Here is a 26,762-nt window from a genome sequence, read left to right on the forward strand (position 1 = left end):
GTTGTGGTTATTGTTGTTGTTGTTGTGGTTATTGTTGTTGTTGTGGTGGTGGTGGTGGTGGTGGTGGTGGTGGTGGTGGTGGTGGTGGTGGTGGTGGTGGTGGTTGGTGGTGGTGGTGGTGGTGGTGGTGGTTGTGTGGTGGTGGTGTGGTAGTAGTGGTGGTGGTGGTGGTGGCAGTGGTATGGTGGTGGTGGTGGTGGTGGTGGTGGTGGTGTGGTGGTGGTGTGGGTGGTGGGTGGTGGTTGGTGGTGGTGGTGGTGGCGTGGTGGTGGTGGTTGGTGGTGTGGTGGTGGTGGTGGTGGTGGTGGTGGTGGTGGTGGTGTGTATTATTTATTTTCAGAAATCGCCTTGAGGTTAATTAAAACACACACACACACACACACACACACACACACACACACACACCATACATAACATACACAGATCACTCCTCCGTCTCGCCTCAACACAATCCGTAAACAAATATAACCATAATCGTCTCGTCTTCCCCAGGGACCCGGAAATAGTGTGAGGACGATGACAGTAAAACCGAGGACGTGTTCTATCCCTTCGTCAGCGTCTTACCACCGTCAGGAAGAGATTTGGGGTAGAATCCACGCGTATGAGGGTATGTTGTTGTCTGATTGGTCCTTTGTTCATGGTGAAGGTTGGTGATTGGTCCTTGTACATCGTGACGTCAATCTGTAGTTAGTTCTAGCGGAATTTAATGAATTTTGGCCGAACCTAACCTAACCTAACCTAACCTAACCTCACCATTACTTCCTCTTATTTATCAACTATTAATTACCATTTTTCACCAATATTTATTTGTTTACCATTTATCCATTAATTATTAGTTCCTCAACACCATTATCTCCTTTATTTCTAATCTATGTCATTTATCAGTTATTTTTCTTTACTTCCTTATACTTGTAAATTTCCTTCTTTCCTTTTACCTCCATTATCGTGTTTTCTCTCGTACTTCCCCCTCTAGTATCGCAATTACCACCAATTTTCATCAAGTAATCTAATTTGCCTTTCTAGTTCTCATTCTGTCCACGAAATATATTACTCCTGAATATTGTTGTCACTTATGTTGGTAGTGTTGTGACGGAGGTGTAGTAGTAGTAATAGTAATAGTAGTAGTAGTAATAGTAGTAGTAATAGTAATAGTAATAGTAGTAGTAATAGTAGTAGTAGTAGTAGTAGTAGTAAAAATATACACACTAAAATAGAACCAATTAGGAAAGGTGTAATTATAATAAGTAACAGGTAATGACATTTGACCTAAAATTTAATGTTTAAGTTACAGTTCTGAAAGTCCCTGTGGGGGCTTGGGGGGGGGGGAGAAATTATCCTAAAAACTTCGACTCAAGTAAAAAAAATATATATATAATTGTAGGTAGAAAAATTATATGTCTGGAACTCGTGTCTCTTATATTAGAAAAAAAAATTGATTGAGAAATAGAATAATAGTCGGTATCCTCTAGAACTTACCTCACATCACCTGGATTGTGTTCGTATGGCATCATTATCGTGTCTTTGGCTGTGTTCTAAGTTAAGGAATCCATGTTTTGTTTTCCGTATTGTGTAGCCGAAGCCACAGCCGAATTTAAACCTTCGAACACTTTGTTTACACGCTCCTGAGAGACGAAACTTTTTTTTTCCCTAGTATCGAATATAATCACAGGTGAATGAACTCCACGCTCAGGCTAGGAAAAAAAAATAGTACCTACATCTAGTAAGTTGCTCTTTGGTTATTAAATTCCACATTTAATTTGCCAAAAACTCGAGGGAAATTTATGATGAAAAGGAAACATAAGTAGTCGTCATTTGCTCCTTTCCCCAGAGTGTTCCGAGTCATACGTGCCTATATTTTTTCTCTCTGTACATTAAGTAGTACAGTTGGTGTGTATTAACGCTGTGTAGTCATTTTGTTCCTGTAGTCATTTTGTAATATATTGTAACTGTGTTTTATTGTAACTACGTCTGTAATTGTATCTGTACCTGTACTCTTATCTTCCCCTGAAACTACACCTGTACCTGTATATGCATCTATGTACCGTTTACCTGTACCTCTTCGTACCTCTTACCTGTACCTCCACCATTACTGTAGAAATAATGAATTGAAATCATATGAGGTATCAACCGTCTATTTCAACTCAATCAACTCCTACTAGAAGCTTCAATCAAGGGACTTTCAGGGCCGTGTTCCTCGACTCCCCGGGTGACTAACTTTGTACTTTGGTGAGGAACTTCCCTTACCAATGACAGGGCTGACAGTTATAGGTCCGGTGTGGCATACGCTCTCTCTCTCTCTCTCATTTGGATTCATATGTGTGTGTGAGAGAGAGAGAGAGAGAGAGAGAGAGAGAGAGAGAGAGCAGTGTCTAACGGGGGGGGGAGGAGAACACGCTAGTTCACTTACCTCCATCAGCTAGTGAGAGGTGAGGGGTGAGGTAAGCAGGCAGTGAGGGAAGAGACAGGGGTGAGAAGAGAGGGGTAATAAGGAAGAACAGAGAGGTGAGAGAGAAGAAGAGGTGAGGGAAGATAGGAGATGAAGATAATGAATAGTGAGAAGACAGATAAGAGAATAAAGGTAAATAGATAAAAAAAAAGGAAATAAGAGGAAGAGAAATAATACAAATAACATCAAAAATAAATTAAATCCTTGAAAATGAAAATACTTAAACACCACATCATGACCATTTAACGCAATCTGATCCCATTACAAAACACCAACAGGGGAAGTTAATGGCGAAGTTTGACCTCCTTCAACCTGAGAACCGCCTCTAAAACGCTCGAAACCCACAATAGACAGTCTTTTGGTTATATACAATGTAAATAAACCTCATTTGCCCATGTAGGGTTTTTTACTGTGTTGGCCAAGTCAAATACCTGAATGGGGGGGAGAGAGAGGTGATGATGGGGGAGGGGTGGTGATGGGGAGGGTGGTGATGGGGAGGGGTGGTGATGGGGAGGGGTGTGATGGGGAGAGGGGTGGTGATGGGGAGGGGTGATGGGAGGAGGGTGGTGATGGGGAGGAGGGTGGTGATGGGAGGTGGTATGGGGGAGGGGGTGGTGATGGGAGGGGTGGTGATGGGGGAGGAGGGTGGTGATGGGGAAGGGTGGTGATGGGGAGGGGTGGTGATGAGGGGTGGTGATGGGGGAGGGGTGGTGATGGGGGGAGGGAGGTGGGGAGTGGGGGGGGATGGGAGGGGTGATGGGGAGGGTGGTGATGGGGAGGGTGGTGATGGGGAAGGGTGATGGGAGGGGTGGTGATGGGGAGGGGTGGTGATGGGTAGGAGGGTGGTGATGGGGAGGGGTGGTGATGGGGAGGGGTGGTGATGGGGAGGAGGTGTGATGGGGAGGGGTGGATGGGGAGGTGGTGATGGGAGGGGTAGGATGGGGAGGGGTGATGGGGAGGGGTGGTGATGGGGAGGGGTGGGTGATGGGGGGAGGGTGGTGATGGGGAAGGGTGGTGATGGGGAGGGTGGTGATGGGGAGGGGTGGTGATGGGAGGAGGGGAGGAGGGTGGGGGAGGGGTGGTGATGGGGAGGGTGGTGATGGGGAGGGTGGTGGGATGGGGAGGGGTGGTGATGGGGAGGAGGGTGGTGATGGGAGAGATGGGAGGGGTGGTGATGGGGAGGGTGGTGATGGGAGGTGTGATGGGGAGGGGTGTGATGGGGAGGTGGTGATGGGGGAGGGTGGTGATGGGGAAGGGTGGTGATGGGAGGGTAGGATGGGAGGGGTGGTGATGGGTAGGAGGGTGGTGATGGGGAGGGGTGGTGGAGGGGTGGGAGGGGTGGTGATGGGGAGGGGTGGTGATGGGAAGGAGGGTGGTGATGGGAAGGAGGGTGGTGATGGGGGAGGAGGGGTGGTGATGGGGAAGGGTGGTGATGGGGAGGGGGGTGATGGGAGGTGGTGATGGGTAGGAGGGTAGGAGGGGAGGGGGAGGATGGGGAAGGGTGGTGATGAGGAGGAGGGTGGTGATGAGGGGTGGTGATGGGGAGGAGGGTGGGAGGAGGGTGATGGGAGGGTGGGTAGGTTAGATGAGGGAGGCGTCATAGTTATTAAGAGAGAGAAGACGTCCACACACACACACACACACACACACACACACACACACACACACACACACACACACACACACACACACACTCACACACTCCTCCCTCACTCACTGAAAACTCCTGACCAAAATTTTCCTCTCACTTTCTACGAGCAACTTACAATTCCCTTCTTCCTCCCTCCTCTCCTGTCCTCCTTCTCCCTCCCCTCCCTCTCCCTCCCTCTCCCTCCCTCCTCCTTCCCGATGCCTCTTCCCTCGTTTCCTCTTGATTTACTCCCTCTCTATTTTTTCCCTCATCCTTCCGTTCCATAATCCTTCCACATCTTCCTCACAGTCCTCGGCTCCCTCCTTCCTCCTTTCCTCCTTCCTTCCTTTCCCAACTACCTTCCAACCTCCCTCTCCTTCCCTCCCTCCCTCCCTCCTCCTCCCTCCCTCCCTCCCCCTCCCCTCCTCCTCCCTCCCTCCCTCCCTCCCTCCTCCCTCCCTCCTCCCTCCCTCCCTCCTCCTCCCTCCCTCCCTCCCTCCCTCCCTCCCCTCCTCCCTCCCCCCTCCCTCTCGGGTTACAGTCTCCTTCTGGGAAATATTTTTTCCCTTCAATGTTTTTTTTCCTTGGGTTCAGAATGTCGGCTGCATTATAATTACAACCAGCGAGGACTAAACAGTGTTAAACCACATCCGGCATTAAGGTCGAAATTCCTTAAGTTATTCTACTCTCTGATGACCTTTGAACATCCCAGGACACTTGTTACCTTTCATACCCTCGAGCTGAAGAAAGAGTTCAATTAATATTTAATGGCTATAGATTGCTGACTCAATCCTTTAATTAACACGTGAGAGTTATGTTGAGGCTGATGAGTCTTATTATATGAGGTAAGAGAAGAAGACTCGGTGGACGTGAAGATTAGACACCCCCCCCTAACTTTATTTTACCTGGTGGTTATAAATATTCTAACACTGCCTGGAGGGGTTAGGTTAGGTTAGGTTAGGTTACGTTACGTTAGGTTTAGGTTAGGTTAGGTTAGGTTAGGTTAGGTTAGGTTAGGTTAGGTTAGGTTAGGTTAGGTTAGGTTAGGTTAGGTTAAGTGTTTCTGAAACTCCTTAAAGACAAGTCTCCAACATACTCTTAAAACTCTTAAAACAAAAAACCTTATACAAAACACCGAAGAAAAAGAAAATACCAAACAAAATCCCATTAAAAATACCCAGACCATAAATCCACAACATTATTAATTCTGAAAAAAAACATGAAAGAAAGTAACAAACACAACCACAACAAACACAACCACAACAAACACGACCACAACAAACACGACCACAACAAACACAACCACAACAAACACAACCACAACAAAACTCAAATCTAAGAAAAGAAAAAAAAAGAAAAAACCACGAATGGAAACACACATAAAAAAACAGCATAAAAGTTCTTCCCAAAACAGACAACTAAAAAAAACAACAAGCAAGAAGCTTGTAAATTCAGTCGGTGGTGGTAAATGATGTTTCTAGATCAAACACACAAACACACACACACACACACACACACACACACAAAGACACTGTTTACTCTGTGTATGAATGTAAGTTTTTTCGACCTTTCACCAAAATTGAATCATTCATAAGGTGCCACTGATGCTTGGCTCCCCCTGCTTGATGAGGAGAAGGAGAGGAGATGATGATGCAAGGAAGAAGGGGATTGAGGGAGGAGGAGGAGGAGGAGGAGGAGGGGGATTGAGGGAGAGGAAGACACACTATCCTTCTCCTCTTCTCCTCCTTCCTCTCCTTCTTCTTCTTCAGTCTATATGAAGGAGGAAGGAGGGAGTGAGGGAGAGGAAGAAGAAGAATAAGCAAAAACCAGGATAATTGAGGAAGGAAACATAACCAAAGAACCTTGTAATAATCTTTTATGTAATTTTAGCTTAAATAACAAACTACAAAATACAAATTATACTTTTTATTCTACTTTCTAAATTTTCTCAACAAACTATTATTTTGATTAATATTTTTTCTGTTTATCAACTTTCATTCTTGTTTATTAATTTTTCTTTTCATCCTTTTATCATCATTTCTTATCTACTTTTAACTCCTATTTTATTATACATCTCTTTTCTATTTTTTTATTCAATTATTCATCCACTTATTTACTTCCTCTTGTGTTTTATCATCTCTTGTTTATCACGTTTATTCTTGTTCCTTTCTTCGTTTCATTTTTACCCGGAGAAACACTCAGGTGGGGGTCCGTCAGGTGAGTTCTGTTGAGGCTTCCTTGGAGCTCCCTCTCCAAGGAATCCTCTTACCTTGGGTTTTATCTGGAATCCTAACTTACCTACCTGCCTGCCATCTCTCTCTCTCTCTCTCTCTCTCTCTCTCTCTCTCTCTCTCTCTCTCTCTCTCTCTCTCTCTCTCTCTCTCTCTCTACTCCCACTTTCCTTCCCTCAATATCTCACCTTCCTACCCCTTCTCTCCTTCCTTCCTTTCCTCTCTCCCTCCTTCCCTCCCTCCCTCATTCCCTCTCTTCTCCCTCCCTCCCTCCTCGCCCTGGTAATAGTTGAGGTATAATTTCCTATAATCTCTTTTGTATTAATTATCTCCATGTGGAACCTAATTAATTATTCTACTGTAAATAAATGGCTTCTAAATACTTACGAAATGAAGAGAGACTTGACGATAACAAGACACTTCATCCGTGTGTAGGTTACATTATTGTTATTATTATTGTGTGTGTGTGCGTGTGTGTGTATGCGTGTGTGCGTGTGTGTGTATACGTGTGTGTGTGTGTGTGTGCCTGTGTGTGTGTGTGTGTGTGTGTGTGTGTGTGTGTGTGTGTGTGTGTGTATGGAATGTTCACCTGTGGCTGCAGTAATGGGGGGTTGTGACACCTGAAGATCAATTAGCCAGAGTTAGGGCACACCTGAGTATCATATTACTTCATCTTGGCCTCTAATAGGTGGTCTGTTATGTGTGTTTGTATGTCTACAGTACACACACACACACACACACACACACACACACACACACACACACACACACACACACACACACACACACACGCGACCCTTTCCTCGCTGACCGCTACCTACACCGCCTGCTGTCTGGTGTGAAGGGGGGAACACACACCACCAGCAGTAGTAGGAACAAAAGCAGGAGCAGACCGGCGGAAACAACGATAATAGTAGCAGAAGCACCAGCAGGAGTAAGAGAAGCAGTAATAGCAGTAATAGAGGCACTGATAGCAGTAGTACCAACAGCAGGAGTAAAGCGGCTCCACCCCACCCTACCCCACCCTACCCCATCCCCACCCCACCCCACCCCACCCCACCCCGCCCCGCCCCGCCCCGAAGATTCCCCTTCTTGACAATAGCTGGGTCGGGGCGTAATCTGTGCCACTGCCAGGAGGTTGTGTGAAGGTGGTGGTGCGAGCAAGAGGGAGGAGGGAGTGCCAGGGAGGAGGTAGGGGTAGGGTGCCAGTAGCGTCGTCAGTGTGTGCCGGTGTGTGGTGGTGTTCGGACGTCTCATGGCTGGCCCAACTCTGCCTGCCTGACTCCACACACACACACAGCCGTCCGTTGTCTCTCCCCATTCCTTCCTTACCTCAACTCTCTCCTGTTTTTTTTTACCTCGTTTTATTACCTCAGGAGCCCGCTGGGTATGGCTCCCTGGTGTGTAGAGAAGACAGGAATCAAAGCAAACGCGACAGTAAACGGTGATATGGTTTAAAGTGAATTATATTGTTGATCGTGTTAAAAAAAATGCAAGTGAACGCTCAAGACATCTTTCCCTGATCTGCCTCTTGACAATCTGGAACAGTGAGGGTCAACACACGCACAGCAACTGAACGCCATAACAGTGATAGTGAGTTTAATCATATACAGTGAGTGAAACAATTCCTCGAGAGAGAAGAAGAAGAAGAATGAGTTACCACGGGAAGGTCGAATACGTCGTGAGGTGTTTACCCTGACGCACCAAACTAGACCAACACAGCTACAGAAGGCAATTACCTTCCTCTCGCTCACCTATAAAACAACAACAATGTATCCATTCCATTTCTCTAGTTAATATCATATACAAACATTAACCCCCCCCAAAAAAAAAACATTATAATCTGATCATAATACGTGACAAGCGGATTATATGACATTCCATTCTGTTTAATAATTCACAGACGGACAGCCATAAGTAATCAGTGAATCGGTTTCTCTACTGATACGCGCGTCGAAGAATCAGTTCACTGTAATTTGTTCCCAAGAGCCTCAGAGATTCACCAAAGTACAAGGTTACAAAACATTACAGTTGAAAATTACTCTCCCCCCAAAATAAAGAGTTTATATACTGTATCTTGACAAATACAGAAGGTTAACTCTTTCTCCTACTCTCTACCGCTCTCTCTCACTCCTCTCACTCTCTCTCTCTCTTTCTCTCTCTCAGCTGAGGATTTCGTTGATACGGTCTGAATACTTGAGTGAGAGTGAAGCAGTGAGAGAGCCACAGCAAGTGAGAGGGATTGAGAGGGAGTGAGAGGACCCAACACTCATCATGGCTCTCACTACCACTCAGTTCCTACCGGCCAGATGACTCCACCTTCTCCCAGGTAAGTTTAGTCTCATTACCTGTCCTTACTTCACTACCTGTCCTCATCACCCGTTCCTACCTGTCCTCATTACCTGTCCTCACCTCACCTATTCTTACCTGTCCTGATCACCTCTCCTCACCTCATTACCTGTCCTCTTCACCTGTTCCTACCTGTCCTCATCACCTGTCCTCACTACTCTCCTCAGTTCCTGTTCTCACTTCACTACTGTTCTCCTCAACTGTTTTCATTCACTCTCCACCTCCCCATTTACATCATCCTATTTGCATCACCCATATTACATTACCTTATTTGCTTTACCCCATTTGCATCACCCAATTTGCATCACTCCATCGCATTAACACAATTCAACCTATATTTATTTTATTCAGTCTCTATGTTTTTCATCCAAGATTTACTCACTTGTACAATTTTTTTACACCCTTTAAAAATTTACACGCTTTCGAAATTTACAAAAACTCATGATTTACATGTATATGAAATTTACACATAATCGAGATTTACACATTATCGAAATTTACATATATTCAGAATTTTTTCCTGCATTTGCAATTTTACACAGACACACACACACACACACACACACACACACACACACACACACACACACACACACACACACACACACACACACACACATAATCGAAATATTCACGCATCAAAAATTCACAAATACATCTAAAAAATTAAAAACAAAATTGTAAAAATCTCACGTAGATTAAAAATTCATCCGCCATCAAATACTTCTTTCCAGGCAACATGGTGATAAGCGCACCAAAATATCGATCACTTATGCCACAAAAGACGACAAGAAATAGACTAGCTAAATATAATTCAAAACATAAACGTAATTATGAACTTTAAAATAAAATAATCCCCGTCGTCTTTCCTCCCTCCTCTTCCCACGTAAACCGCATCTGATATTGCAAGATTAACTAATATTTTTTTTAGGCTCGTTTACCGATTTGCGATCTCTGTGGACTCTTGTTTACATTTCCCCCGAGCCGTGGTGGTGGTGCGTTCAACTCCCAAACAAAAATATTCAATACATTTTGTTTACGTCAATTCGGTGCGATGGGATGAGAGGTGCGTTCAACTCTCAAACAAAAATAGTAAATACATTTCATTTCTCGTCAATTCTAAAACCATGGAACAGGAAGTACGTTCAATTCTTCAAATCCGCCCCCCCCAAAAAATAATGATAATTTTATTTGGGTAATTCGGAAGCCATGGGATTGGTAATGCGTTCGACTCTCCAAAAAAAAAATCGTTTCATTTCGCCAATTTAGGAACTGACGAGACGGGTAATGCGATTGAATGAAAAAATATATGTATTCAAAATGTATTCAGCGTTTTATTTTCTTCACTATATAGGAACCTACAGAAACTATCACTCACCATCACCATACATCATCATCATCATCATCATCATCATTATCATCCACCATCCCGTATACTCATGGTCAGTCAGTGGCTTAAGTCCCTGTCAGCTCCCGCGTTCGAATCCCGCAGGAGGAAGCACAAGCGAGTGGTAATTTCAATCACTTAGCGGAAGGGAATTCGTGTCTTGGTAACACTGTGATATTTTTTTTTAATTTTGTATTCTTGTATATTACTGTATCCGTACCTGTAACTGTATGCAGGCCTCTGTATCTTTCTTAATATTTATTCCTGTATCTCTATCTTTACTTTTGACTGTAACGGTACACATATTTGTAACTGTACCTGTATTCGTGTCGTTACTTATTACTGTACCTTTTATAGTCATGTACCTGTACCGAAAACTGTATCTAAATCCCTAGCACATCACCATGGCTGTAACCTGTACTACACAATCCCTGTAACCTGTACCAAACCACCTAACCTACCTCCCCTCCCCCCTAAACCTGTAACCTGTACTACGCTATGCCTATAACCTGTACCAAACCACCCAACCCACCTCCTCTCTCAAAACCAAATCAGCCTGGTTATGGGTTCCTAACCTGTACCAAACCACCTAACCTACCTCCCTTCCTTCCAAACCTGTAACCTGTACTACACAATCCCTGTAACCTGTACCAAACCACCTAACCTACCCCCCTCCCCCCAAACCTATAACCTGTACTACACAATCCCTGTAACCTGTACCAAACCCCCAAACCTGTAACCTGTACTTGTTACTGTCGCGTTGTAACCGAGTAAATGAATTCAATTTCGCTTTCCATTCCATGTCCAAAATCGAATGCACACAAACATGTCACCGGGAAACTGTCTGTCGATTTAACACTGCCGGAGAGTGTGGGGGAGGGGAGGGGAGAACTGTAAAATTTGGATGGCTATGTCCCTGTGAGGAGAGGAGGGGGGGGGGCGGAAGGAGGGGAGGGAAGGAGAGAGAGTGAAAGGTTGACTGATAGACAGCAAGAGATGGAAAAACAGAGACAGACAACACTGAAAGACAGACAGGCAGAGAAAAAAAGAGATATAGAAGGAAAAAGAGAAGCTGAGTGACAGAGAAACAGACGGACATACATACAGACAGACACAGACAGACACTGACAGACAGACAGAATAACTCACACTCAATAAATATATAATGAATTACAGTGAAGAATATAATGAAAAAGTCCCTTGATGACCTTAGCATGTTCAGATCTTGACCTTCACAGAAAATATATAACAACATTTAAAGTTTATATTGTGTATGTGTGTGTGTATATGTTATGTGTATGTATATATTAAGTATGGCAAGTATGTCTATTTTTTTACTCTTTCCTTGTGAGAATTATGCTGTTTTTATTGTTTTTGTTTTTGTTATTTAATTTGTGTTTAGTTTTAGTTAGTTAATGAGTTAATGAGTCCCTTGATGTTGATGTTTATAAAGTCCCTTGATGCTTATATTTACAAACATCAAGGGACTTTATGAACATCAACATCAAGGGACTTTATAAACACCAACATCAAGGGACTTTATAAACATCAACATCAAGGGACTTTATAAACATCAACATCAAGGGACTTTATAAACATCAACATCAAGGGACTTTATAAACATCAACATCAAGGGACTTTATAAACACCTCACCATCACACGAGGAGTCCAGCTGTTACACTATGGTCACCTCACCTAACACAGTACATTAAACATGAATACTAATAATTAAAGCTTTTAAAAAACATTAATAAGCTTCCATTACCAACAGGGACTAGTTTACCATAAGATTAAATTACCTTTAATAAAACCCTAGATTAAGAAAAAAACTCGGAAGATTATTTTATTCCTCGTAAGTTATTTTTTTTATCCATATACACAGATATTTTCTTCATTCATTCATATATAATACACACACATACTTACATACGCACACACACACACACACACACACACACACAAAACATATATACTTACATATGCACACACACACACACACACAGACACACACACACACACATATGGCTGTAATCGGTCATTTACTGTGGATTCGAAACCTTATTGGTGATGAGTTTCGAATCCAGGGTTTATGAATCACCGAACCCGATAGATCGAGTCACTGAACCACATTGATTGAACCATTACAGAATATTGAGTTTCCATAACCTTATTTTTTCGTGTTATCAGATTACCTGAAGTTTAGACCCCCAAGTTTGTTTCATCTGATATAATTAACCTCTCTAACGTTACCTGGGGAGGTTAGGTTAGGTTAGTTTAGCGATTTTTTTCAATTTAGGTTAGGTTAAGTTGGGTTAGAATAGGATAATATTGGGGTGGTTAATCTTCAGGTGAAATAAGACAGGGTGACGGGGTGTCTAATCTTCAGGTGATCCTCAATATCTAGTCATTGTCATCGTTATTCTAGCAACTTCAAGAAATTCAACGACAGATTAATTTCCTGTATCCCGTGAACGAAAAGAAAAGGAGATGTTACATTATCGTTCACAACTCCTCCTGATGTGTTATTATTTTACCATAAACAACGAAACTTAATGACAAATGTGATTAGAAATGAATTGTTTTTTGTCAGTCAAGTGAATCTGGGGAGTTTTCAGATCACGAGTCGTTCTATCTATCTTTATCTATCTATCTGTCTATCTATCTATCTATCTATGAGCTAAACGTGCCAAGGTATAACTGTAATCTCTCTCTCTCTCTCTCTCTCTCTCTCTCTCTCTCTCTCTCTCTCTCTCTCATTTCCGAATTCTGAGAGCAACGGGAGAGGGAAGGAGAAGGTTATTGAGAAACGTTAAAGGAAAAAGAACAGAAGAAGAGAAGGGGAAGAGGAAGAAGGAAGAAGGGGGAAGAGGAAGGTGAAGGGGAGGGAGGAAAGAGATAATGAGAAATAGGAAGAAGGGGAATAGGCAGGAAGAGAGATGAATATAGGAGGAAGGAAGGGAGGGAGGGAGGAATGGGAAGAAGGAAAGGGAGGAGGGAGAGAAAGGAATGGCGAAGGACAGGAATGAATAAAGGGAGAGAGGAGATATTGTTCAATGGAAAGGCAGGAGGAATAAGAATGGGAAAGGAGAAGGAAGAGGGAATAAAGAGGGAAGGAGAGGCTATCGGAAGAAGACAATAAGAGTAGAATAAGGAAGAGGAGGAAGGATAGAAGGAGAGAAAGGTAAAGGGAAGAGAAGAAGAATGGAAGTAGGAAATGAAGAAGGAGGAGGAAGAAGATCAGAGAAGTAGGTCAACCACATGCTCCTCCTCTGCCTCTTCCTCCTCCTCTTCCTCCTCCTCCTCTTCCTCCTCCTCCTCTTCCTCCTCCTCCTCTCCTTCTTCTTCACCATCATCAATTATAACTCACAACTTCTGTTCATTAATCCTCAATCTAATAACTTGTACAATAAGATAAAGTTATGGGAAAGACACTCGTATTTAGCTAAGATTGTCTAAGGCTCTTACGTCAATTTTACAGTTTCACTTCAGTTACGACATAAAAATGGATTTTCAAAGGTTCTTTTGTCAGTCTGTTATTGTTTATTTTGTTTTCTTCTATTCTTTATGTGAGCTTTCCCTTTTGTTTATATATTTATCTGGTGTTCATTTGTTTTCCATCATTTATACGTTTATTACTCTGATCTTCATTTGTTTTCCGTCATTTATACGTTTATTACTCTCTGATCTTCATTTGTTTTCTATCAGTTATACGTTTATTACTCTCTGATCGTCATTTGTTTTCTATCATTTATACGCTTATTGCTCTTTGATCTTCATTGCTTTTCATCATTTATACGCTTATTGCTCTTTGATCTTCATTGCTTTTCATCATTTATACGTTTATTACTCTCTGATCGTCATTTGTTTTCCATTTCTTATAATATGTTAGACGACAGCTGAGCTTGGTGTATATCTCGGCTGTTATCGTGTGTGTTAAGTGGCAGAGAGCGGCTATCACTCCAGGTCCATCACCACACCCAGGGACCATCATCACACTTAAACCCGGGTTAATAGGCTCTTAGTAACCAGTAACAGCCAATGAAATAGCCTAGTTCTTGTGGTAGCAAACATTTCCAGAGAACATTTACACCTGCGAACAAACAGGGAACCTTCAGTCAACATACACATAAACTCTTCCTAGCGAACACATACTATTTTGACCAATAATTACGTATAACTCTGCCTGATAGCGAACACTTTTCGAACGCCCATGAACTACGTACAGGGTGTTTTATAAAGTCCCTTGATACTTATGTTTAATAGTCGCTTAATAAAATCATATGTAAAAAAATAAACTATGTATTTGTTCAATTTCTTCACAAAACTGCATTCTTCACGATATCATCTGGAGTTAATAAATGACTTATCAAAGACAGCTGTGATACGTACACCCACGGGACACCCACGTACACCCACGTACACCCACGGGACACCCACGTACATCCACGGACACCTACGGACCTGCCTACACAACTTAATCTATCCTGAGGCAAAGAAAAAAATTCCTACTGTACAGCAAAATATATCACACGTCAACCCACATCCAGAGTCTTACGTAAGACAACCCACGCCCACGCCGCCCACGTTTATAGTTGCGCTCACAGCCATGTTCAGACCCACGCTAACAGCCACACTCAGCCACACCCCTAGCCACACTCAGCCACACTCACACCCCCAGCCACACTCACAGCCACGTCGACGCTCTGACCAAATAAACCTGTCAGTTAATATTGACAATAACACCGGCTTGAACACACAGCTAGCGGCAGGTAGCCATATTAATGACGTCACCGATAGGTAAACAAACTCCCGGAACCTGGAGTATAAGCGACCCTCTGGACTCGAATTCTCAAAGCCTCCTACGATAAAATACCCATCCTTCCCCCTCCCACCCCCTCCACCCCCTCCCCCCCTTCCCTCTGGACTCTAATTCTCAAAATCTCCTCCCATAAAATACCCCTCCAGTTGAGGATGAAGTGAGGAAGTGGGGTGAGGGGACCACTACCCTCACTTCCTCCTCAGCTAGAGGTGAGGCATGAAGTGAAGTGGGGTGAAGGGACTACCCTCACTTCCTCCTCAGCTAGAGGGTGAGGCATGAAGTGAGGGAAGTGGGGTGAGGGGGGACCACTACCCTCACTTCATCCTCAGCTGGGGGTGAGGGGGGACCACTACCCTCACTTCATCCTCAGCTGGGGGTGAGGGGGGACCACTACCCTCACTTCCTCCTCAGCTAGAGAGGCGAGGCATGAAGTGAGGGAAGTGGGGGTGAGGGGGGACCACTACCCTCACTTCCTCCTCAACTAGAGAGGTGAGGCATGAAATTGAATTCTCAAAAGTGTCTCCATATGGTTGATTTTCTCTTCACTAAAGATGTAAGGAGTCGTAAAAAAAATGGCCCACTTACATTTCGATAACATAAATTAAATTCTAAAACCTTCCTTCCATCCTACCTGTAATTTATCTCTTACCTGTATTTACCTGAGTTATTTAAATACATAGTCTCATTTACTTCCAATTATCAATAGTAAGTTAATTTTACCCACTTACGATAATTAATGCTTCTGGCCTCAAAGTTATCGTAAAAATATAACTGAGACGATAGAAATTAGTTGTTGTGTTTGTTATTTGAGGCCAGACAATGTTGATGTTTATTGAGAGGTTAAATCTTATGGGAGTTTTATTTTATGATATTTTTTACGATTAAATGAAGAATTTGGGGGGGCTATGGAACTCTCTCTCTCTCTCTCTCTCTCTCTCTCTCTCTCTCTCTCTCTCTCTCTCTCTCTCTCTCTCTCTCTCTCTCTCTCTCTCTCTCTCTCTCTCTCTCTCTCTCTCTCTCTCACACACACACAAAACAACTAATTTAAGACTGGCAGAAACGGATAAGACTGAACCAAAGTGACAGTGGATGCCCAGAACCCATATAAGAGTAGAATGGGTAGGTGGTGAGGGTAGGTAGGTAGGTGGGTAGTGGAGGTGAGCAAGGTAAAATGGTAGAGAGGTAGAAGGTCGACTCCCCCCTCCTCTCCTCCCTTCCTCCGACTACCTCTCACTGCATAAAATATAAAACACACTCTACCTATACTGATCACTACCCCGGCTACACACATGGTAGGCCTATATATCCCTACCCGGCTACACACACGCTAGGCCTATAGTGATCCCTACACACGCTAGGCCTAAATAGTGATCCTACCCCGGCTACACACGCTGAGCCTATATACTGAATCCTACCGGCTACACACATGCTAGGCCTATATAGTGATCCCTACCCCGGCTACACATGCTAGGCCTATACTGATCGCTACCCCGGCTACACATGCTAGGCCTATATAGTGATCGCTACCCCGGCTACACACGCTAGGCTATATAGTGATCGCTACCCCGGCTACACACGCTGGCCTATATACTGATCGCTACCCCGGCTACACACACGCTAGGCCTATATAGTGATCCCTGCCGGCTACACACACGCTAGGCCTATATACTGATCGCTACCCCGGCTACACACATGCTGGGCTATATAGTGATCTACCGACTACACACACGCTGGGCCTATATAGTGATCGCTACCCCGGCTACACATGCTAGGCCTATATAGTGATCCCTACCGCCGGCTACACACACGCTAGGCTATATACTGATCTCCACCCCGGCTACACACATGCTGAGCTATATAGTGATCGCTACCCCGGCTACACACACGCTGAGCCTATATAGTGATCGCTACCCCGGCTACACACCGCTAGGCCTATATGCTGATCGCTACCCCGGCTACACACATGCTAGGCCTATATAGTGATCCCTACCCCGGCTACACACATGCTGAGCCTATATAGTGATCCCTACCCCGGCTACACACACGCTGAGCCTATATAGTGATCCCTACCCCGGCTACACACACGCTAGGCCTATATAGTGATCCCTACTGGCTACACACATGCTTGGCCTATGTATGATCCCTACCCCGGCTACACACACGCTGAGCCTATATGCTGATCCCTACCCCGGCTACACACATGCTGAGCCTATATAGTGATCGCTACCCGGCTACACACACGCTGGGCCTATATAGTGATCTCCCCGGCTCACACACACGCTGAGCCTATATAGTGATCCTACCCCGGCTACACACATGCTTGGCCTATATAGTGATCCTACCCCGGCTCACACACATGCTAGGCCTATATGGTCCCCTACCCCGGCTACACACATGCTGGGCCTATAGTGATCGCTACCCCGGCTACACACACGCTGAGCCTATATAGTGATCCCTACCCCGGCTACACACACGCTGAGCCTATGCTGTCCCTACCCCGGCTACACACGCTGGGCCTATAGTGATCCCTACCCCGGCTACACACGCTGGGCTAAATAGTGATCCCCGGCTACACACACGCTAGGCCTATATAGTGATCCCTACCCCGGCTACACACACGCTGGCCTATATGGTGATCCCTACCCCCGGCTACACACATGCTTGGCCTATAGTGATCCCTACCCCGGCTACACACACGCTGAGGCCTATATACTGATCCTACCCCGGCTACACACATGCTGGCCTATATAGTGATCGCTACCCCGGCTACACACGCTGGCCTATATAGTGATCCCGGCTACACACACGCTGGGCCTATAGTGATCCCTACCCCGGCTACACACATGCTTGGCCTATAGTGATCCCTACCCCGGCTACACACATGCTGAGCCTATAGTGATCCCTACCCCGGCTACACATGCTGGGCCTATAGTGATCGCTACCCCGTACACACTCGCCAGAGCCTATATAGTGATCCCTACCCCGGCTACACACACGCTAGGCCTATATACTGATCCCTACCCCGGCTACACACATGCCTAGGCTATGCTGATCCCTACCCCGGCTACACACACGCTAGGCCTATATAGTGATCCCTACCCCGGCTACACACACGCCAGGCCTATATACTGATCCCTACCCCGGCTACACACACCTAGGCCTATATAGTGATCCTACCCGGCTACACACACGCTGAGCCTATATACTGATCCCTACCCCGGCTACACACATGCTGAGGCCTGTATGCTGATCCCTACCCCGGCTACACACGCTGGGCCTATAGTGATCCCTACCCCGGCTACACACACGCTAGGCCTATATGCTGATCCCCCACCCGGCTACACACACGCTAAGCTATATAGTGATCCCTACCCCGGCTACACACATGCTAGGCCTATATAGTGATCCCTACCCCGGCTACACACCGCTGGGCCTATATGCTGATCCCTACCCCGGCTACACACACGCTAGGCCTATATAGTGATCTACCCCGGCTACACACATGCTGGCTATAGTGATCCTACCCGGCTACACACACACGCTGGGCCTATATGCTGATCCCTACCGGCTACACACGCTAGGCCTATATGCTGATCGCTCCCTGGCTACACACACGCTGGGCCTATATACTGATCCCTACCCGGCTACACACACGCCAGGCCTATATACTGATCCTCCCCGGCTACACACACGCTGAGCCTATATGCTGATCCCTCCGGCTACACGCTGGCCTATAGTGATCCCTACCCCGGCTACACACACGCTGAGCCTATATAGTGATCCCTACCCCGGCTACACACACCTTGCTGGGGGTTTTGCTATTTTTCCCATATTTCCCCTGCAAGTAGATATCATTGCTGTGGTAGGGGGTAACTTTAAGATTTAGTTTGATATTATTTACCTTGATGTAGTTCCTCCTCCTCCGGTAACATATCCCTCAGTTGATGTGGTTAATTGACATCCCCCTGACAAGTGTATTCTATCTGCTTATATATCTTCCCCCAGCAAGAATTAACAATGATTACTGTAGTCTTGTCTTATATAATTACCGTGGTCGTCTTCCCCAAAATTTCTCGACAAATTTTTTTTTCTGTTGTATATCTCTCCCCCCGTCAATTTATCCCCGCAAAACTTCTATAACATTTCCCCCGACAAGGAACACAATGGCTGCAATCACTGTCAATTGCTGTGGTTGTGTTTCATATCTCAAGCCAACAAAATCCCTTCATTCCTCCTCCTCCTACATCAATTCTTATTTTCCTTGGTAAATATCAACAATTGGTGTGGTCTTTGCTCGTATTTTGAGATTTTACCTTCAAGGCTGCAGCAATAATCGATGAAGCGTGAGGGGAAAACAACACACACATTTATTGCTTCTTCATGCTGCTGTGAACGCGATCAGCTGACTGGATAAACAAAGGAACCAAACGTCAACACATATTCTGGGACCTGTGAGTCCTTCCGTTTTGGTGGTGTGAGGAGATGAAACACCTTCTGGACAGTTTCCCGTTGGACAGAATCTTACCTGACTACCATTGGACAGAATATTAACCTGACTACCATTGGACAGAATCTTAACCTGACTACCATTGGACAGAATCTTAACCTGACTACCATTGGACAGAATCTTAACCTGACTACCATTGGACAGAATCTTAACCTGACTACCATTGGACAGAATCTTACCTGACTACCATTGGACAGAATCTTAACCTGACTACCATTGGACAGAATCTTACCTGACTACCATTGGACAGAATCTTACCTAACTACCATTGGACAGAATCTTACCTGACTACCATTGGACAGAATCTTACCTGACTACCATTGGACAGAATCTTACCTGACTACCATTGGACAGAATCTTACCTGACTGCCATTGGACAGAATCTTCCAGACTACCAAATATATTTAAGTACAGGTAGTTGAGGTTAAGTTAGGTTAGGTTAACTTAGTGGAGTTAAGGTTAGGTTATGTTCGGTTAATCTATGTTAAGGTTAGCTTGGATTAAATCACCTTTATTTACCTAAGATTCCAAACTGCTGGTAACGTGTGTGTGTGTATGTGTGTCTGTGTGTGTGTGTGTGTGTGTGTGTGTGTGTGTGTGTGTGTGTGTGTGTGTGTGTGTGTGTGTGTGTGTGTGCGTGACTGGTGGTGTGACGAGTGCATGACGACAGCTTCTGAGAGCCTGAATGGTAGAGCAGGCAGCCTCCTCCCTCCTCCCTCCCTCCCTCCTCCTCCACCTCTCTCTTTCTCCTCTCTCTCTCCTCTCTCTCTCTCTCTCTCGCCTCTTCCCTCTTCTCTCCCTCCTTCCTCTTTCTCTCTCTCTCTATCTCCCTCTCTCCTTCCCTGCCTCCTTCCTCTCTTTCCTCCCAGTCTCTCCACCTCCCCTTCCCCCCCTTGTTATCTCACCTCTCCTCCCTCCCTCCCTTCCTTCTCTCCTTCTCTCCTTCATGCCAATCCTATATCCTCCTCATTGTTGACCGTAAACTCTCTCTCTCTCTCTCTCTCTCTCTCTCTCTCTCTCTCTCTCTCTCTCTCTCTCTCTCTCTCTCTCTCTCTCTCTCTCTCTCTCTCTCACACCTGCCTTGCAATATTCCCTGGTGATTGGAAGGGGACAGGGCTGTTAGGGAGAGGCTTGGATAACCTCCTTACCATTATTCCCAACTGAGCGTTCCTGGGAATGGGTGAAGCTGAATGGTGAAACTAGGAATCCTGGAATGATAGCATCCTGGAATGGGTGATTAGGATACGAATGCAGGGATGGTTGGTGAAGGTGGGAATCCTGGAATGGGTGATTAGGATACGAATGCAGGAATGGTTGGTGAAGATAGGAATTCTGGAATGGATTATTAGAATAGGAATACAGGAATGGTTGGTGAAGGTAGGAATACTGGAATGAAAGAAAAGATAAAAGTCATTAAATACGAAAGGCCTTTAAAGTTGGAATTCTGGAATGGGAATATCACAGGTAAAAGGAATCTCTCGATGTGTGAATAACGATAGGATTCCTAGAATATCTGAGGCTGGGCAGGTAGAGGTAGGAATCTTGGAATTTGGGAATCTGGAATATTTAGAGCTGGAAATGAAGGTAGAAGCTTTACGGAATACATACATACACACACCTATAAATAAACGTAAACATACACTTGGGCCTATACATACATACATACATACATACATACATACATACATACTGTACATACATACATACATACATACATACATACATACATACATACATACATACATACAACTATCTGAACTGTTTAGTCTCTCTCTCTCTCTCTCTCTCTCTCTCTCTCTCTCTCTCTCTCTCTCTCTCTCTCTCTCTCTCTCTCTCTCTCTCTCTCTCTCTCTCTCTCTCTCTCTCTCTCTCTCTCTCTCTCTCTCTCTCATCACCAACCTAACCTAACCTAACAAACCCAAGTCCTCACAAACACATAAATTAATAAACAAACGCTAATAAACACAAAAAAAACAAAGGAAAGAAAAACACAAAAGATAAACTTAAATAAAACAAAGGAAACAGAAGAGGAGGATAAAAATGACAAAGGGGAAGAGAAGAATAACAATGAGAAAAAAGTGAATCTAGGCTAATCCAGTGTTGCTTGTTCCGCCTCTTGTCTCTCATTAGACACTTCAGAGAGCCAGCAGCCTACAATAACACTCGACCCTGGAGAGAGAGAGAGAGAGAGAGAGAAATGACTGTAGAAAGACTGTTCATTAATAAACTGTTCATACCTGTAGTTCTAACTGGTTTTAAACTGTTCAGGTGTGTTAATATCGTTCACTGGATGTTATGCTATAGAGTTAATGATTCTGTTAGCCCCCCAAAAACAGGTAGGATGGTTGATGACGTCATACGTAGAGAGGATTAATGGATGGTGTACCGTAAGGTGATTATCTCCTTCTCTTCACCTCCCCTCATCTCTCCTCACCTCTTTTTCATCTTCCCTCACCTCTTTTCATCTCACCTTACCTTACCTCACTTCATCTCACCTCCCCTCCCCTCACAGTTGGGAGATCTATGTGAATGCCGGAAAATGAATTGACAAGGAAAGTGTAAAAATGACAATAAAGAGAGGGGGAGAAAACAAAGAGAGAGGCAGGACACGTGTGAAAAGAGAGAGAGAAAGAGAGAGAGAGAGAGAGAGAGAGAGAGAGAGAGAGAGAGAGAGTTAGTGACACACAGGAAGACAGACAGACAGACAGTTATGTAGAAAAAGAAAGAGAAATAAGAGGTAATCAATGAATAAAAAGGAGAATGAAAGAAAGAAGAAAAACAAAAACACAACAAATAAAACAAAAGACGAAAGAACAATAAATTTATAAAGAAAATAAAAAACAATCTTATGTAAAAAAATAAAAAACAAAAAAATTAAAGATATACACAAAATAAAATAAATAGAAAAAAAAGGGGAAGAAAAGGGGAAATAAAAATGGAAATTGAAAAAAAGTAAAAAAAAATGAACATTGATTTAAACCATAAGGGAAAAATCGACAGAAAATGGAGAGATGAATTTTCTGATAAGCTATTGAGAAAGAGAGAGAGAGAGAGAGAGAGAGAGAGGAGAGAGAGAGAGAGAGAGAGAGAGAGAAGGGGGTATATATTGAATGAAGAGAGAGAGAAGGGGGTATATATTGAATGAAGAGAGAGAGAGAGAAGGGGTATATATTAAGAAGAGAGAGAGAGAGAAGGTATATATTGAATGAAGAGAGAGAGAGAGAGGCATAGTAAAGAAATGTGAGAGAAAGAGGAGAAATGGAGAGAAAGAGAGAGAAAGAGGGTAGGAAAGGATAATTGAGCAAATAGCAAACAAGATAAATGGTGCAATGTGACCTCAATTTCACCCCCCTCCCTTCCCACCCTCTGACCTTTGACCTCATTTCTCGGTGTGTGGGAAGGAGGGGGGTGAGGGAGGTGAAGTAGATGGAGACAAATACAGAGACGATTGGAGAGAGAATAACAGAAAAGAGAAGGAAAGAGAGAGAAACAGAATGACAGACAACGATAAAGAATGATTGACAAAGAGAGACATAGAGACAGACAAACACACACACACACACACACACACACACACACACACACACAGACACACACACACACACACACACACACACACACACACACACACACACACACACACACACACACACACTGAAGCAATCACAACTTTATGAATCCAACATTAAGTTCCTCAGAAACTTATTAATTTTTTTTAAAGGAATGATTTTTTTGCGCGCGTGTGCGTGTGTAATAATAAAATAATAATAAACGGTTTATTGAAAAAGTTTGTGTGTGTGTGTGTGTGTGTGTGTGTGTGTGTGTGTGTGTGTGTGTGTGGTAATGGCCAGGTTAATATGACGCCTCAGGTGTTTGAAGATAATTAACGTTAATAAAAACAAGTGAACGAAACCTACTCACAGCTGATCCTCCTCACACCAGCCTTACGATGAGTCAACACTCACCTGTGTACCCTGGGAGGAGGCTGCAGCAACCCATGTCAAGGGGTAAACCTCACTTCTCCCTGGACCTACGTATGTTTAAACTAGCCTATTTAAACTCATTGCCTATACATGAACCTGGTGAATATCCGTGTGAAAGTTAGTCGTAGTAAATTTCTAGCTCAATTAGTCCACTTTTATTACCTGTGCTTTTAAATACCTTGGCTAAACAGAATCTGATTACAAACGATTATAACTTAAAAGAAAAAAAATAATTCCTTTCATTTTGTCTAGTGTTGATGAGGAGTTAATGATAAAAATAAAGATTAAATAAAGAATTGTGATAAACCTTAAGGCGATTAAACGTAATAAAAAAAATGTGTCTTGTTTGGATTTTGCTTCACTACAACGAGCGTAAGTTTCCGACAACAGGTATAATATATACGAACTTTTGTAAATATATCAACGAAGATAAGTAACTTTTAAACCACACACAGATAAACTTAATCCAAGATGTGTTTTATACGTTAACATACGAACAAATTGTGGTGAGGAAGGAAGGTGTGTTTTGTAGTGAAGATTGTGGACTAATTAGTAGTCTGGCCAGGTAAGAATCATCACTTAGGATTAACTTACATCATAATTACAATTTTTTATTTTTTACTTATTTATTTTTTTTTATATATATATAGTACAAAGGTGTTCCAGGAAGCTTGTAATTACTGCGAAAGATAAAAGTTGTAAGTTGTGTTAAGTTTTCGTACCGTGATAAAATTATTTCAACTAGTGGATTTTTGGGGTGGTTCCTCTTTTTTTCACTGTGTTTTGTCTCTCTCTCTCTCTCTCTCTCTCTCTCTCTCTCTCTCTCTCTCTCTCTCTCTCTCTCTCTCTCTCTCTGTCCGTCCGTCTGTCTGTCTGCCATGGTGGCGAGCTAATGTTCCACTGTTTTATTCCCTGAGACTGTACCCATGGAAGTCAAGTCTGGACTCGAGTTTCTTGTACCGCCACCACACCACTGTACCCCCTGGTCCTCCAACACACACCTCCAACACTCCAAGACACACCTCCAACACTCCAACACACCTTCAACACTCCGACACACACCTACACTCCAACACACACCTCCAACACTCCACACACCTCCAAGACACACCCAACACACCCTCCAACACCCAACACACCCCACACTCCAACACACACACCTCCAACACCCAACACACTCCAACACTCCAACACACCTCCAACACCCCAACACACACCTCCAACACTCCAACACACCTCCAACACACCTCCACCAACACCCCCAACACACACCTCCAACACTCCAACACACCTCTCCAACACACCTCCAACACTCCAACACACCTCCAACACTCCCAACACACACTTCAACACCTTAACACACCTCCAACACTCCAACACACACCTGAGAGAGAATTAACAAAACACTTCTCACCTGTCCATTATACTCACACCTGTCTGATTGATTACACTGACACGCACTGTTTATTTTGGTCTGATCCTACCTGGCCACTTGTTCCTTTTAATGAATGCTGAGTGAATATATTGTTTTTATTTTGACGTTTGTTTGGTGTGTGTGTGTGTGTGTGTGTGTGTGTGTGTGACGGGAGGTTAGGTTAGGTTTTATCCTAATCTAAATAAATTTACCTTTAACAGTAACTGAACTTAACCTAACCTAACTTAACTTAACCTCAACTTAACCAAACCTAACTTAACTTAACCTCAACTTAACCTAATCTAACTTAACTTAACCTCAACTTAACCTAATCTAACTTAACTTAACCTCAACTTAACCTAACCTAACCTCAAGTTAACCTAACCTAACCTTATCCAAACTTATCTTAACCTTCCCCAACATAACTTTAACCTAACTTAGCCCAGTCAATATAATTAAACCTGTATGAGCGTCTGTCTGTCCGTCTAAGTGTGTAGGAGAGAAACGGTGTTCGCCTCCCTCCTGTCCAGCCACAGACAGACACAGACAGGCAGCTAAATAGGGTTTAACTCCTGGCTGTCTGTCTGCCTCGCCCTGGAGCGTACCCGGGATAGGGGTGGGGGGTGGGGGGGGAGTTTGTTGTGAGGTGTTTGAATGTTGATCTCTCTCTCTCTCTCTCTCTCTCTCCACACACACACAAGCACGGTTCACGAATATACAGTAGCATAATAAACGCATTACACCCTCATAAACCTTGATCCAGGGATGATACAAACACTACATTTAGCCAGAGAACATACCAGTGTACTTACTCACCCACCGCTAACATTAGCAACAGTATTATACAGTCGCTGTGTTGAGCAAGTTTAGCTGGATCATGGTGTAGCCGAGTCCACATTTATACGAGCAAGTTGTGTTGTGATTGGTGCTCACTCGCCATGACGTCCACTAATGACCCCCGCCCACATTTGCAGACCTGAATACCAGTAAGAGTACCTGAACACCTGAAGCCATGAATCCAGGTCCTGTCAGGTCCTGAAATCACACACTGGGGCCATGTCATCAGTGGCTGCAAATTGTAGTCATTAATTTTATTGGTAATCGATCATAGTTGAAAATGGTGGTAGGAATAGTGGGGTGGAGTAGCCTAATGGTGGTGTGGGTGGAATGAGTGGTATGTGTGGGTGGTATGTGTGGGTGTGTGGAGTTGTGGATGTGGAGAGTAAAGGCAATGTTCGAGGGGAGAAATGTGGATGTAGGTGTGGAAGTGGTGTCGTGTGTGTGTGTGTGTGTGTGTGTGTGTGTGTGATTAAACGTGCTTGTGTGGATGTGTTTGAAAAATATGTGTAAGAGTATTGGATGAAGGTATGTAGGCGTGTAATTGATTGAGGGTATACCTGTGTGTGTGTGGGAGGGGGGAAGCAGGTGCAGGTGTAGGTGAATTGATATAAAAGTGTTGACAGAAACTATTAATGGCGGGTCTTGTAAACATTAACACAACCACCAAAGAGCGTTTCTTGTCAATATCACCTCAGTACCCCGACCCAAACTCATTTTCTGTCAACAAAACACTTTCTGGTAAGAGCTCACGTTCACTAATTACTATTCTGTCAGCTAAACGTTTTCTCACTTCAAGGAATTTTCCACCTTTAAAACGTTTTCTCACTTCAAGGAATTTTCCACCTTTAAAACGTTTTCTCACTTCAAGGAATTTTCCACCTTTAAAACGTTTTCTCACTTCAAGGAATTTTCCACCTTTAAAACGTTTCCTCACTTCAAGGAATTTTCCACCTTTAAAACGTTTTCTCACTTCAAGGAATTTTCCACCTTTAAAACGTTTTCTCACTTCAAGGAATTTTCCACCTTTAAAACGTTTTCTCACTTCAAGGAATTTTCCACCTTTAAAACGTTTTCTCACTTCAAGGAATTTTCCACCTTTAAAACGTTTTCTCACGTCAAGACAAATATTTCCCTTCAGCAAAACGTTTCCTTATC

The 26,762-nt window shown here is 43.9% G+C and overlaps 1 protein-coding gene across 1 annotated transcript in view; it reads left to right on the forward strand.

Annotated features, from left to right (window-relative positions):
• The first annotated feature begins 7,516 nt into the window (after window positions 1-7,516).
• Window positions 7,517-26,762, forward strand: part of LOC121859508 (octopamine receptor beta-2R-like) — a 98,841-nt gene continuing 79,595 nt past the window's right edge. Inside the window, exon 1 of the mRNA XM_042356368.1 lies at window positions 7,517-8,636. The gene's annotated coding sequence lies outside the window, so the exon portion shown is untranslated. The remainder of the gene's footprint in view (window positions 8,637-26,762) is intronic.

Source organism: Homarus americanus, unplaced genomic scaffold, assembly GCF_018991925.1.
Source record: "Homarus americanus isolate GMGI-L3 unplaced genomic scaffold, GMGI_Hamer_2.0 scaffold2224, whole genome shotgun sequence".
NCBI lineage: Eukaryota > Metazoa > Arthropoda > Malacostraca > Decapoda > Nephropidae > Homarus > Homarus americanus.